This window comes from Orcinus orca, chromosome 1, assembly GCF_937001465.1.
Source record: "Orcinus orca chromosome 1, mOrcOrc1.1, whole genome shotgun sequence".
In the NCBI taxonomy this organism is placed as follows: Eukaryota; Metazoa; Chordata; class Mammalia; order Artiodactyla; family Delphinidae; genus Orcinus; species Orcinus orca.
In genome coordinates this window covers 209,039,534-209,052,857 of record NC_064559.1, presented here as the reverse complement: position 1 = coordinate 209,052,857, position 13,324 = coordinate 209,039,534, and positions in this window count along the sequence as shown.

Sequence of the window (13,324 nt, the reverse complement as noted above, 5' to 3'; positions counted from 1 at the left end):
ATGGGAACAAGGATGTTTCTGGCATGGCTGTAAAAAGCTTCTATTTGATGTGGGGCCACAAAGGATTCAAAAGACATCAAGGCACTAACAGATCTAACACCTTTCACCAAAGGAAGAACTTCCCTGCTTCAGAATTTAGCACATGAAACAAGCCAAGTTCAAACCCATGCATCTGGAAATGTTAAGTTCTGGAGGACAACACTGGGTGCCAGGAACCCCAGAGAACCCCAGGTGCTGCTCAGGGTTGGATCCTCGGCTTTTGGACCAAAACAGGCTTCTGTTTTGCAAAATGAACAGGGTCCTGCACTTTGAATGAAGGCGGCTGCTCCGTACTGCCACATCCAAAGACATGGGATTAAAAATCTGATTGGATATTTTAGGACCAAACCCTTGTCTGCCTGGATAGCCTCTTCCCCGGACACACCATCCTCTCCTCCCAGTCAGCTCAATCCACCAAGATTGCAAAACTACCTCACCCTTTGCAGTGCAAGCCTCCAGAATCAGTCTGGGCAGAGTCTTCTTTTGCATCCCTGATGGAGGAGTTTATGTTTGCCCGTGAGCCAGTCCCAGAACTGGTCCAGTTCAGAAAGAGAGATGCACCTTTCTCCCTGAAATGCACATGCTCATTTCTTTGTTATTTTAATTGAGGTAAAATACACATAACCTGAAACTAACAATGAATCACTTTGAAAGGTACAATTCAGTGGCATTTAGTGCATTTTGTGTTGTACAGCCTCTATCTCACACCAAGATCTTGCGTTATTCCAGAAGAAAACCTTTATGCATTAAGTGGTCACTCCCCATCCCCTCCTCCCACAGCCCCTGGTCACCACCAATCCACTTTCTATATCTACATCTTACCTATTCTCGATGATTCATATAATGAATCCTATGGTATGTGGTATTCTTTTTCCTTTAGCATAATGTTTTCAAGGTTCATCCATGTGTCAGCTGCAAGTATTCCTTTTCATGGCCAAATAATATTCTATCATGTGGATGGGCTACCTTTTCTTCATCCTGTCATCCACTGATGGACACTTGGGTTATTTGCACCTTTCAGCTATCATGGAGGATGCTGCTATGAACATTGGCGTACAGGCATCTGAGTTTCTGTTTTCCCTTCTTTTGGGTCCATAGCCAGAAGTGGAAGTGCTGGGTCATGTGGTAATTCTATGTTTAACTTTCTGAGGAATTTTCACAGGATTTTGATCACTGCCTTCCTGGGTTTTCTGGCAGTTTCTCTGTCTCCTTGTCCCACCCTGGATCGGGCATATTCTGAATGTACATCCACAGCTACGCTGAATTCAGGGAACATCCCAATGACCACGTTTGGTGGAGGGATGTCCCGTGTGATGTACACACGCTGGCCCAGTTCAGGTTCTCTCTCTGGGATCTCAGATTGGTGCAGGTAAAGGCAGCAGGATCCATGCTGGACCATGCTCTGGGTCTGCTGGGTCCAAGAGTATCCCCTTCACCAGGCAAGGACTGAGGGAGACCTGGCTGAGGGGAAACCACACACCTATTACCTGTATGTTGAGGTCACTGAAAATGGTGGTCCCATGCCTGGGTCTACCAGGCCCTTCTGTCCTGGCAGCTTCCAGGAGAACTGGCTGGACTATGGCCAAGGCTGGAAAGAGAGTCCCAAACCCTAATCCCACGAGCCCCACACTTCCCTCAGTCCCTGTCAGCAGGCCGAGGTCCCTCGGTCCTGTTCCATGCCCGGTTCCCTGGCCTCCTGCAGGGTCCTAAGAACCTCTCCCATCCCTCTCCTCTCCATCTTGAGGACCAAATCTGCCTGGTACCAGGGCAGCCTGCAGCCTCCTAACCTTTTGTTGGGAATGACTCTTTGATCTGGCAGGGAGAAAAAAGGTAGCTAAAACCTTTATTCTCCTGAGGTCCTCTGTCTGTAGGAAAGGGGGAGGAGGGTCCCCCACCTCTCATACTCAGCACCCTGGCCCAGGGTTCTGTCACCCTGATGTCTGCTCTGGGCCAGTCAGTGACTGAGACAGTTAGTGTGATATTTTGATTGACAAGAAATATATATTTGGTTATTCAGATGTGATCAAAATGTTTCTCGTATATATTTGGTCTGTGTCCACAGTTCCAAGCTCCCAAAACCCTTGAAATTTCCTGAGTGGTAAGAGCAATAGGTCTGTCGTTACACTATTGGGTCTCTTGTCCTCACTTCCTGAAATTGCTTCAGAGCCACTAAGGTGAAATGGGTGACTTGCTAGAAATAGCAAGCCTCCTTCCACCACACCAGAGTGTATGTTAATGAGGTGACTTTTGCGAAGCATCTAAGGATGCAGGCTGGTTGCCAGGGGAACCAACCAGGAATAGAGGGTTGGAACGTTCAGTCACAGCCCCTGATTTCCAGGGAGAGAAAGAGCAGGAGGTAAATCAATCTCCAATGTCCAATGATTTCACCAATTACGCGTATGCAATGAAGCCTCCGTAAAACCCGAAAGGAGGGGGTTTCAGAGAGCTTCCGGGTTGGAAAACCAGAATGTTCCCATGTGCCACTGTGCTGGGCTCCGAATGCCACAAGGACCAGAGGAACCCCTTTGCTCAGGACCTCACCCCACGTACCTCTCCATCTGGCTGTTGATCCATATCCTTTAATATCCTCTGTAATAAACCTGTAATTTAGTGAGCAAACTGCTGTCCCAAGTCCTGTGAGCCTCTCTAGCAAATTAATCAAACCCAAGGAGGGGGTTGTGGGAACTTCTGGTTTATTGCCAGTCGGTCAGAAGCACAAGTGACAACTTGAACTTTTGTTTGGCATCTGAAGTGGGGAACAGTCTTGTGGGACTGATCCCTGTGGGATCGGACACTACCTCCAGGTCTACAGTGTCAGAATCAAGCTGAATTGTAGGACACCTGGCTGGTGTCTGAGAAACGCAAAGTCGTGTGGGGAATCCCCTGCCCAAAGCACGCTGGAATTGGTGGCCAGAACCCTCAGCTACTGAGATAAGCTGGGGCCTAGGACCCTTGGCTGTAGTGCTTGCACCTGGACAAATATCTCCTCCAGCAACAAAATACAAAGAAACTATAAGGGACTAAAAATAACTGCGTACATGGGCAGTTAGGGCAAATCATGGACGAGAAGATACAAAAAGACCAAAAACCCAACAGCCACTTCTGAAGAGCAGGGAGCAAAAGCAGGGTTCTAGGCACGCCCCCCTGCACTCAACACCACCAAAAGGATAGGCGGACCACCTAAGCTCCCCCTCCAGCCTGACCCCTGGACACACGTCTACCCTCACCCCGTATAAGGAACCAGCTCAGGGCTTCCCTGGTGGCGCAGTGGTTGAGGGTCCGCCTGCCGATGCAGCGGACACAGGTTCGTGCCCCGGTCTGGGAAGATCCCACAGGCCGCGGAGCGGCTGGGCCCGTGAGCCATGGCCGCTGAGCCTGCGCGTCCGGAGCCTGTGCTCCGCAACAGGAGAGGCCACAGCAGTGAGAGGCCTGTGTACCGCGAAAAAAAAAAACAAAAACAAACAAACAATAAGGAACCAGCTCGCCCCCCCTCGGGGAGGAAGCAAGCAAGGGAAATTGTTGCTTGTTTTCACTCCCTCCTGCTACAGCAGGGGCCCCAATAAAGCCTTGCCTGAATTTCTTGTCTGGCCTCTGATCAATTTCTATTGATTAAGGGGACCAAGAACCCTGGCCGGTAACACTGCCCTCACGGTCCCCTTTCCAGCAAGCGTGGCTATTTCCCCACCTTCCTCCAAGGTGACAGGGCTCTTCTCAGTAACAACAGGAAAAGAAAAACTTTGGGGGGTGTGGGTGTAGGGAATGAGAGATCATAAAAACAGATAAACAATTTTAAAATTATCCTAAAGAAAAATATCCTATTAAGAAGAAAATGATGAGCACATGCTATTGACAAAGATATGGCTGGAGAGAAGCATGGAATCTATCTCACTGAAATGACAGTATGGTCTCTTCCAAACTCATAGCCTCCATTCCTGACAATACACGGAAAATACCGTTTATTAAGCCCATGATGCTGCAGGCCTCAGTCAGTCACAGCTCAAACATCGTCAAGTTTATGAAAGACAGTTACAGTCATTTGCAAGATAATTACCATTTTAATCTCAAACCAGCCTGTAGGAGCAAATTGCTTTATAAGTAACCATGTTTTCAGGATGTCATAATAGAATGCTGTGCGGGCAGGCTCGGAAACAACACGGGCTTGTTTTGTGATTGTCTACAGTTGTGGGGGTCCGCTCTGCGCTCTGCGGTGGGATGGGGAGAGATGGGTCAGCCCCCCTGAGGGCAGACACGAGGATCATTGTACTTACATCTGTCTGATTCATAGCTCTCTGATTAACACAGAGGGAGGGGGGAGAGACAGACAGACAGAGACACAGGGAGAAAAGAGGGCAAGAAAGGAAAAGAGAGAGACAGAGAAAGGGGAAGAGAGAGAGATGCTGTCGTGAACACAGAGAGGAGAGAGAAAGGAGGGAAGGGGGGAGGGCGGAAAGCAGACAGGACCCCTCACTCAGAAGCTGGCCTGAACCCGGAGCCGGGTGTGGGGAAGGGCTACCTCCAGAAGCACTGAGGTCCCAGGACTCCCACAAGGACACTGGTAACAAAATAAGTTGCCAGGTTGACAACTTCAGTTCCCAGTGCAGGACCGTCTCTGAAAAATGGGAAGATCTGACTTCAACTGATGTAGTCAGGACATTGTGATGAAGAGTCAGTCTGAGAAAGAAAAAAATGATCTGGAACGAAGAGGGGAAAGGCAGGAGCTGGGGAGGCCCAAGAGGAAGGCCGTGCTGAGCGAGGGGCGTGTGGGAACCCAGCGTGACTTCTAAGAGCAAATCAGATCAGGCTGGACGGCTCGGAAGCTGCTGGCCAAGGAGGCACTTCCAGCAGTGCTTCCCCTCGGGAGTCTGAGGCGTGACCGTCACTAGCGCAGCACCTGTCTCTGTAGGCACAGAGGGGTGTGCACAGAACTGGGTCACCTCCAGGGGTCCTGCTGGAACATAAAACAAGAGAGGGTGTCTCGTCACTGCCTGATCTGGTGATGTTGAAACTGCTGGGAGCCACCCACCCAAACTTTGCTTTAATTTCCTCTAAAATATTCCCATAACATATGCATCCAAGCTTGGTTACCTCCACCTAATGGCATCTGAAATTATTTGAATGGTGACACAGATCAGATCCTAGGAAGGAAGGAGGAAGAGCCAGGGAGGTAGACCAAGAGAAGAACGTTCTAGAAAGGGCCAGTCAGGAGCCTCACCCAGGAAGCTGAGGATGGGAAAGCATGCAGTGGGCATGGCCCCGCGGCTGCCAGGGGTGACTCTGACCATCGCCATCCCAGAGGAGTGGTGGGCAGATGTGGGAAGCCAAATCAATCCATAGAGATTGAATACAGGGAAGGAGGTGGAACTGGAGGCTGCGGACACTCTTCCAGGGGCCTTTGTGTCGCGGGGCGGGTGCGGGTGGGGAGCAATGGGCCAAGAAATGGAAGAGATGCTCCCTGAAAGCATCCTTCCTCCTCAAGACGGCAGTGACAAGGACGTGTCTGTGAGAGGAGGGGGGCAGTGACTTAGGAGGGAGGGAGGTGAGTGAAGCAAACTCATGGGGGCGGGGGCGGGAGGGGGTGTGTCAAACCAGCTCCAGAGCAGAAGTTGGGGGCCGGCCGGCCTTTCCGGGCAAGAGGGCCCCCTGTTTCATGGTGAAGCTCACCAATGCCCCCACCCTCCCCAGCTGCAGCATCATCCCCTAGAGATGCCAGGTCACAGCACAGGTCAGAGAAAAGAAAGACGCAGGTAAACTAATTCCCGACACTGCATCCAAACAAGATTTTGTTCTGGAATCTCCATAGATGTTCACATTCAACCCCTTTCCCCTCCAACCCGCGCCTGCTCTGGAGTCTGCTCCATCTCCTCAGGGTACCAGCTCGTCTCCATTCACACCATCTGTATATCATCTCTTCTCCTTGGTTCCACCACCCCCACTTGCAGCTCTCTCAGACCCCCCTCGCCCGCCAAGCTCCAGATCATTCCACCTCTACTTGGCTTCAGCTCCCAGCACTGACTGTATTCATTATCTATGACTGTATAACTAATCACCCCAAAACTCAGCTTAAACAACAAACACCTATGCCCTCACGCTGTTCCTGAGCCTCGGGGACCTGGGAGGGACGGAGCTGTGTGGCTCTGGCTTGGGCCTCTCAGGAGGTCTCAGCAAGGCTGCATCACCCAAAGCCCCAGCTAGGGGTGGGGGTGTCTTGCCCACAGGGGTGGCATTGCGGCTTCGGCTGTCATCTGGCAAGGGGGGGCTCTTGCCCTGCACGGTCTCCTCCAAGGGCCCTCTCCGGAAAGATATCCTAGACCTTTTTGCAAGAAAGAGAGTAAGCCAGCAAGCAGCAGGGCACCCAGGACAGAAGTAGTGGTTTTATAACCCCATCTCAGAAGGTTCTGCTGTGGGTCGCTGGTCACACCATTCGTGGAGAAGTGGGGAGGGGACGCACAAGAGCGTGAGTACTTGGAGACGAGGTTCCTGGGGGCCCTACTTCCTGACTCTCATTATATGAGTTAGTGAACTTGGCCTTGATCCTGCTGGCACACGGCTCTGAAAAAACAGAGGCGTCCTCATTTTGTACCTTCTAAGGTACCTAGCATGGGGTCAGAGTTCAAGTGGGAGCCCAGCAAACACACGCTGGTGTGTGAGCTTCAGATCCATGTGAGCAAACATCTGCTAGGATGTCCCGTGCCCGATGCAGGTTCCAAGGTGACTGGTCATCTGCCAATGCTGTCACGGGGGTTTTGCCTTCCGCTCCTTAATTCTTTCCCCCAAAGCTCGTACAGCACGCAATGTTATGCAGACAAAGTCGAGGGCAGCCAGCAGAGGTCTTTCTTACACATTCAAGGTCTCTAACTATTCTCCCTCACTCATTGTTTCCCCTACACAAAGAAAGCAGATGTGGAGATAATGCTGTGATAATTTAGTGATAATACAGTGGCATGCCCCTTTTGCAAAACTGCCGTCGACCGCTGTCCCATGTGAAGAGACACAAAAGTCTAGGGCCACCGGATGCATCTTCTTCCGCTTCCTTCTCTGTGCAAACCCTGCCTCCCCATGGCCTGCTGCTTCCCACCCCTCACGTTTCCATACAGGACGAGGTTGTTGTTTGCCGTTCATGTTTAATACAGATACGAAAGAGAATCAATGAAGGTGATCTTAGGAGACAATACATTTCCCATCAGACAATTACAGGGGAATTTTTCATTCTGATTTTTACTGTTGAAAATCGGCCTTGGAGATGATATTTTCAGCGGTAAACCCTGAAACTCCAATCTCCCTGTCAGTAATGTGATTCTGGAGGCTGACTTGTACAGAACTCACCGGGGTAGACTTCTTGACATTAACATAGCACTACGTCAAATGAAAGCTCCGTCCAAATGAGCCACAGCTCCTTTAATATACTGTGAGATCCCCTTGAGAGTCAGGGGAGTCTTGTCGGGGGTGAGGTGGAGGCTCCTTCTGCCAGGGATGCTGCACAATTGACAGCTACAGCGTCCAGCTTCTTGGGAGTTCATTAATGCAGAACAGGGCGAGAAGGCAAGTATTTTGAAAACAGAACAAGAGGCAGCTGTTCGGAAGACATGGGGCTGCTGTAGCCCCGAAGGGCATCCACCTGCATCCTCGCAGACTGATGCAGGGACGTGAACTGCCGATTCCTCGACCTTCACCGTGATGTAGCTGTCATCTGCCCAGGAAGTCACCAAACCAGACCGCCAGCCCACAGACCCACTGGGCCCAGCACTGCTTCTCCCCTCCACCCAGGTCATGCCAACCTCCTGGGGGATCCCGTATTTCCCACATGTCCACCTTGCACCTGAAATTTGTCCTGACCTATCCACCACCTGGGATCCCGGTCCTCTGAGGGCAAACCACAGCTGCTCCCAGCCATACCCCCTCCCACAGATGTCCTGACTTTCCAAAATCTGCAATCTTTATTGTTTTACCCGACCCACGCCAGCCCCCTCCTTGGCTCTGGGCACATTGGTTGGTTTCCCCATCTCAACTAATGCCAAAGGGTCCATGATCCCTGGGTGGGCCCAGGGATCCAAGAAACCCTTCATTTTGGACCAAATTCTTCGCATGTTAGTCTTTCTAACTGGGAGGGGAGTCTCAGGTCCCCATCAGGTTCCCAAAGGATCTGGGGGACCCAGAGGATGGAACCAGCCCTCCCAGCTCATCCACTGGGATCTCTGTCCACTCTGATCCCTGGAGATATGAACCCAGACACCACCTTGCTTTGCCAGAAGACAGCTGACGGGACACACCCTAAGGGGCTCAGACAGTGCAGACACGCAGCTTCACTTGAGTAGGACCCACTCCTCTGAAGTGCCATGTGCTGCCAGTCCGTCCACACCGTGATCTGAGCTACATCCTGGCTCTCGCTCATGGGATGAGCAGGGAGACAGGCAGGGTCACCCAGGGCTTGGTTACTGCTGGGAAAGGAAGCAACCTGCTTCCTTGGAGGAGCCTCCCCTCTGCCCCCTTTCCTCCACAGCAGGACTCAGCCAGGTCAGCTGCTACTGCCTCCAAAGCCCACAGGGGTGGCCAGTATCCGCAGCATCTCAGGACAGCAGCCAGGGTCCCACAGGATGCTCAGATGGAACGTTCCTGCACTAGGAAGCATTGGGTCTTCAGACCTGCCATGTTGATACAACACGGGGACCGATGGTAATCTTCCCAGTAAAGCGTTACCTTCCAGTGCATTCCTCTCACACCAAAGAGCACAAAACTGAGGTGGAGGAGCCAATAGCCCACCTGCTACATGCAGGGACCCTCTTGAGACTCATTATGTCACAACAAAAATGCAGGGGAGGGCTTCCCTGGTGGCGCAATGGTTGAGAGTCCGCCTGCCAATGCAGGGGACATGGGTTCGTGCCCCGGTCCGGGAAGATCCCACATGCCGCGGAGCGGCTGGGCCTGTGAGCCATGGCCGCTGAGCCTGCGCATCCGGAGCCTGTGCTCCGCAACGGGAGAGGCCACAGCAGTGAGAGGCCCGCGTACCGCAAAAAAAAAAAAAAAAAAAATGCAGGGGACAGAGCCTGCATCTGTGATGCTCAAGACAGACCCTCCCCGCACCAGCCGGTTGCAGGGTTGTTGACCCCACAAATGAGTAAGCAGATTCACACTTGCCAAGGGCTTGCTCTGTGAGCACAAATCATCCTGTTGCCTCCCCTGACCTTCAGGTCAACTCTGTTATCATCATCCCTCCTTGAGAAGATGAGGAAACCGAGGCACAGAAATGTTAAGAGACCTGCCCAAGGTCACACAGGGATGGTCATGGGGCATTGGTAGATTTTGCAGATTAAAATAGAAGAAACCCAGTTAAAATGGAATTTGAGACATATGATGAATACTTTTTCTTTACTATAAGTATATACCCAAATATCACATGGGATACACTAAAACATTACCCATTGTTTATCTGAGATTCCTGTTTAGCTGGGTGATCTGTATATTATCTGGTGACCTTACATGGTAACAAGGGGCTTGAACCCAGGTCTGAATCCAGGCTGTGGTGCTCTGAGCTCATGTTCTCTCCAGAGGCGGCCGAGAGCTGCAGAAGAACCTGATTGCGTGTCAGCTCTGGGGGACGCTGGGGAGGGAAGTGGCAGGTCCGCGAGGGCAAGTACAGACCCTGATCCTTGGCTCTGGCTGCAAGCGTTCCTCTGCTCCACTCTCCACGATAGAGGGGTAAGAGTGGAGAGGAAGAGCTGGGTGGAGGCGGGCGGGGCTGTGTCACAAGTCTCAGGGCTGTAGGAACACTTCTCATGATAAGGCCAAAGAAATGACCTCAGAGGAGTCCCCTCTGGGTTCAGGGCTAGAGGAACGAACCCGGAGGGGAAGCTGGGCTTTTGTCTGCATCTACGTGTGGAGGGATGCTTCTTAAAGTGCTCTGGCAGGGCCACCGCCCAGGTGACAGTGTCCTCTAGGACAGGTGACTTGCCAGAGTGAGGCATCCAGAGCTCTGTGTGCCTGGGGCTCCAATAACTCCAGGTGGAAACAAAGAAAGGAGACCAGTCCCTATAGCTGAACAAGTAACCACTGCCTGAGCCCATCCCCATTGGCTCCCAGCCCCATAAACTCATTTATCTAATCGTCAGTTCACTTCTATATAAAGTGTACCATGCTCCTCTGTGTTGAAGAAACAGGGCTCTTTATTAGCTGCAGTAGTAAAAAAAAAAAAAAAAAATGACTTCCGCCTCCCCAGCTCTCTGGGAATAAATTAGCCCAATTGCATTTTCCTCTCCTGTTAAATTCTCAGACTCCACTATCTGCAGATCAGCAGAGACACAGTGCAGTTAGAAACATCCAATTAATCAAGGGACTCTAAGAGTTGTCAAAACCTTCCAGAGTTCCTGATTGCCTGTGACCAGACTAATTTTAAAAAGGTTTAAAAAATTGACCACTCTTTGGGAACATTCCAACCCTGAAGCAAAATTGAGGAACCTTGGACCAGGTATTTAGTGCAGCTGTCAGAAAGAGAACTTCTGGAACAATCTGGTTTCCTCTCACCCCAGCTTGGCAACAGCCACCCACTCCCACAGCCCTGGAGAGGGCTCGTGCAATCCTGCAACATTTGCTGGGCACTGGCTCTGTTGTAAGACATGTCAGGGACTTAATGAGATGGACAAGGGTCTGGCTCTACTGAGCGGAGGGCAATACCCAGCTTAGTGATTGTGCAGTGACCTTCAGCTTAAATGAGCAACTTCCCTTTACTTCAATCCAATTTGAAAGCCCACCTCTTCCAGACTGTCATCCAGATTGCTCTAACCATTCCCTGACCATCACCTCTTTGCAGAATGAGAAGCATTTTAAATCTACAGACATTCACACATAAATCACTAAAGGCAGAAACAAGTCTCTTCTATTAAGTGTTTTAAGGACTGGCTTTATTTTTCTCTAGACTCTAAAGGGTTTACCCCTCTTCATCATCTACATGGTTTAGGTTATTGATCTAATGTCTCCTAGCCCTTAAATGTAAGCTCCAGGAGGGCAGGAATCTTTGTCTATTTTATTCCCTAATGTGTCAGGATTGTTGCCTGACACCTAGTAGTTGCTCAATAAATCACGCTTGGGTGAGTGGGTTATCATTAGCAAGATCCTTTACTAAATTCATCTGCTTATTCTTTCACTCATCCATCCTCTCACAATCTCAGCCTGAACCCAGTGTAGCCCAGACTGTGTCCTTGCTGCAGGACAACTTAGGATAAGGTTGCAGGCTGGGCAACCAAGGGAGGCTTCACAGAGGAGGTGGCCTGGAGCATTTAGCCAGGTCTGGGTGGAGGGCAGGTGACAGAGCTTCCCAGGTTGAGGGCAGCCTGACCCCAAAAGACACAATGACATCTAAGAAAAAAAGACTAATAATCCCCTGCCTTGTGTAACAAACGATGCTGGTGCTCACTGGGGTGGGCGCTGCACACAGACTTGAGGGAGCTGCAAGCTGGAAGGACCACAGAGAACATTAATATGGTCCCAGTCCATAGTGGACAAAACAGAGGCCCGGAGATGCTGCAGACTTGTCCAAGCTCATCGCAACAGTCAAGGGCAGGTCAGGACCAAGACTCAGCTCTGTGTTTTTCCTTCCGTGGCATCAATTACTGACCCTCACCCACATTGCCCCCCACAGAAACGGCCGTCAAGGAGGAGGTGCTGGCGGAACGTCTCTCATGGGGAAGGTGAGCATCCGCTGACTTACAAAGAGACACAGGAGGACATCCCATGGTGGGGCCCCCGGGGAGGAGGAAAAGGAGAGCGGACAGCAGGGATGCTGTGAGTCGAGTGCAGAGGGAGAGGGCTTAGGTACACTGGACGCTCGGAAACCATCTCGCGACCCTTGCTTTGAAGGAGTAACCCAGCAAGATCCCTCCGATAAAGAAGCAAGAAATGCATGTCTGTCCAGCTGAGGACAGAAATCTGAGCAGTGAAAAGACTGGCTCTGCCAGACACAGGCCACTCGAAGTGCGGAGGCAGCTCCAGCCTCCCGCTGCAGAGAAGATGACACTGTCCTTCTGCTGAACCTGAATCACAATCCACATCAAATCCCCAAAATGAAACCCTGGGTGGAACCAAGGTAGACCCGGATGATTCCAACCGGAAGCCAGCCAGCTCTCCCCACGGCTCAGCTCTTCATAGACTTTAACTGCATCTCCGAGCCCACCAAGAATCTGCGCCCTAAGCTCCTCAATCTTGCGTACAGAGAAACAGAGATGTTTGTCCACCCGAGCTTTAAAAAGAAGCGGCCCAGGCATGCCTGCGACATTCAGACTTTGCAGGAACAGTCGAGATCCCTGCAGAGATCACTGTCCACCAACTCCCATGGAGCATGACAGCCACGGATCCCCCGGCCCCTGCACCACAGCTATGCCTGTCTCAGGCAGAGAAGCCCAAGCTGCTGGCCCAGATCCTTCCCCGTTAAACTCCCAAACGTTCCTGCATGCAGATCCCACAGGATGGTAAAGCCAGGACACACACACACACCCCAACTAGTGGACACCCTCTGTCTCTGGGGTGTTCAGGTTTCCCTCAACATGTTCAGCCCTCTGACCATTGTTAACATCACAGGCAGCCCTGCCCTCACAGGGCTTTCTCCTTGCTCTCTGAGTCTCCCCCAAGTGCTCTGAGACCTGTGTTGGACTTCTGACCTCCAGGACCACAAGACGATAAATTTGTATTGTTTTAAGACACTAAGTTTGACATAATCTGTTACAGCAGCAAATAGAAACTCCTACCGTGCCAAGCTGTGCATCAGACCACACAGAAGGCTACCTGCGAGCAGGGAAACTTGTTTAGCTTGGAAAACACACCACTGTAAGCTCAGGGAATCTGGACCAAGGCAGCTTCAATTCCAGCCAAGAACCTTGGACAGCAGCCTTTTCAGCACATTTGGAGTCAGACACACTGGGTTCTAATCCCAGCTCAGCCACTTCCTGGCATTTTGACCTGACCTGGGGTGGCGGGGGGGCAGTTCTTCACCACTCTGAGGACTGGTTTCCACAAACTGAGAACCCTGAACACACAGGCAGAGTTACCAGGAGAAGTCTACATAACATATGTGATGGTTAAGTTCATGTGTCAAATTGACTGGGCCACGGGGTGCCCAGATATCTGGTCGAGCATTATTCTGACTGTGTCTATGAGGGTGTTTCTGGGTGAGATTAACCTTTGAATCACAGACTGAGTAAAGCAGATTGCTCTCCCTGCTGGGGGTGGGCCTCGTTCCATCAGTTGAAGGCCTGAATACAGCAAAATGGCTTCTCCTTCTCCAGGTAAGAGAGAACTCCCC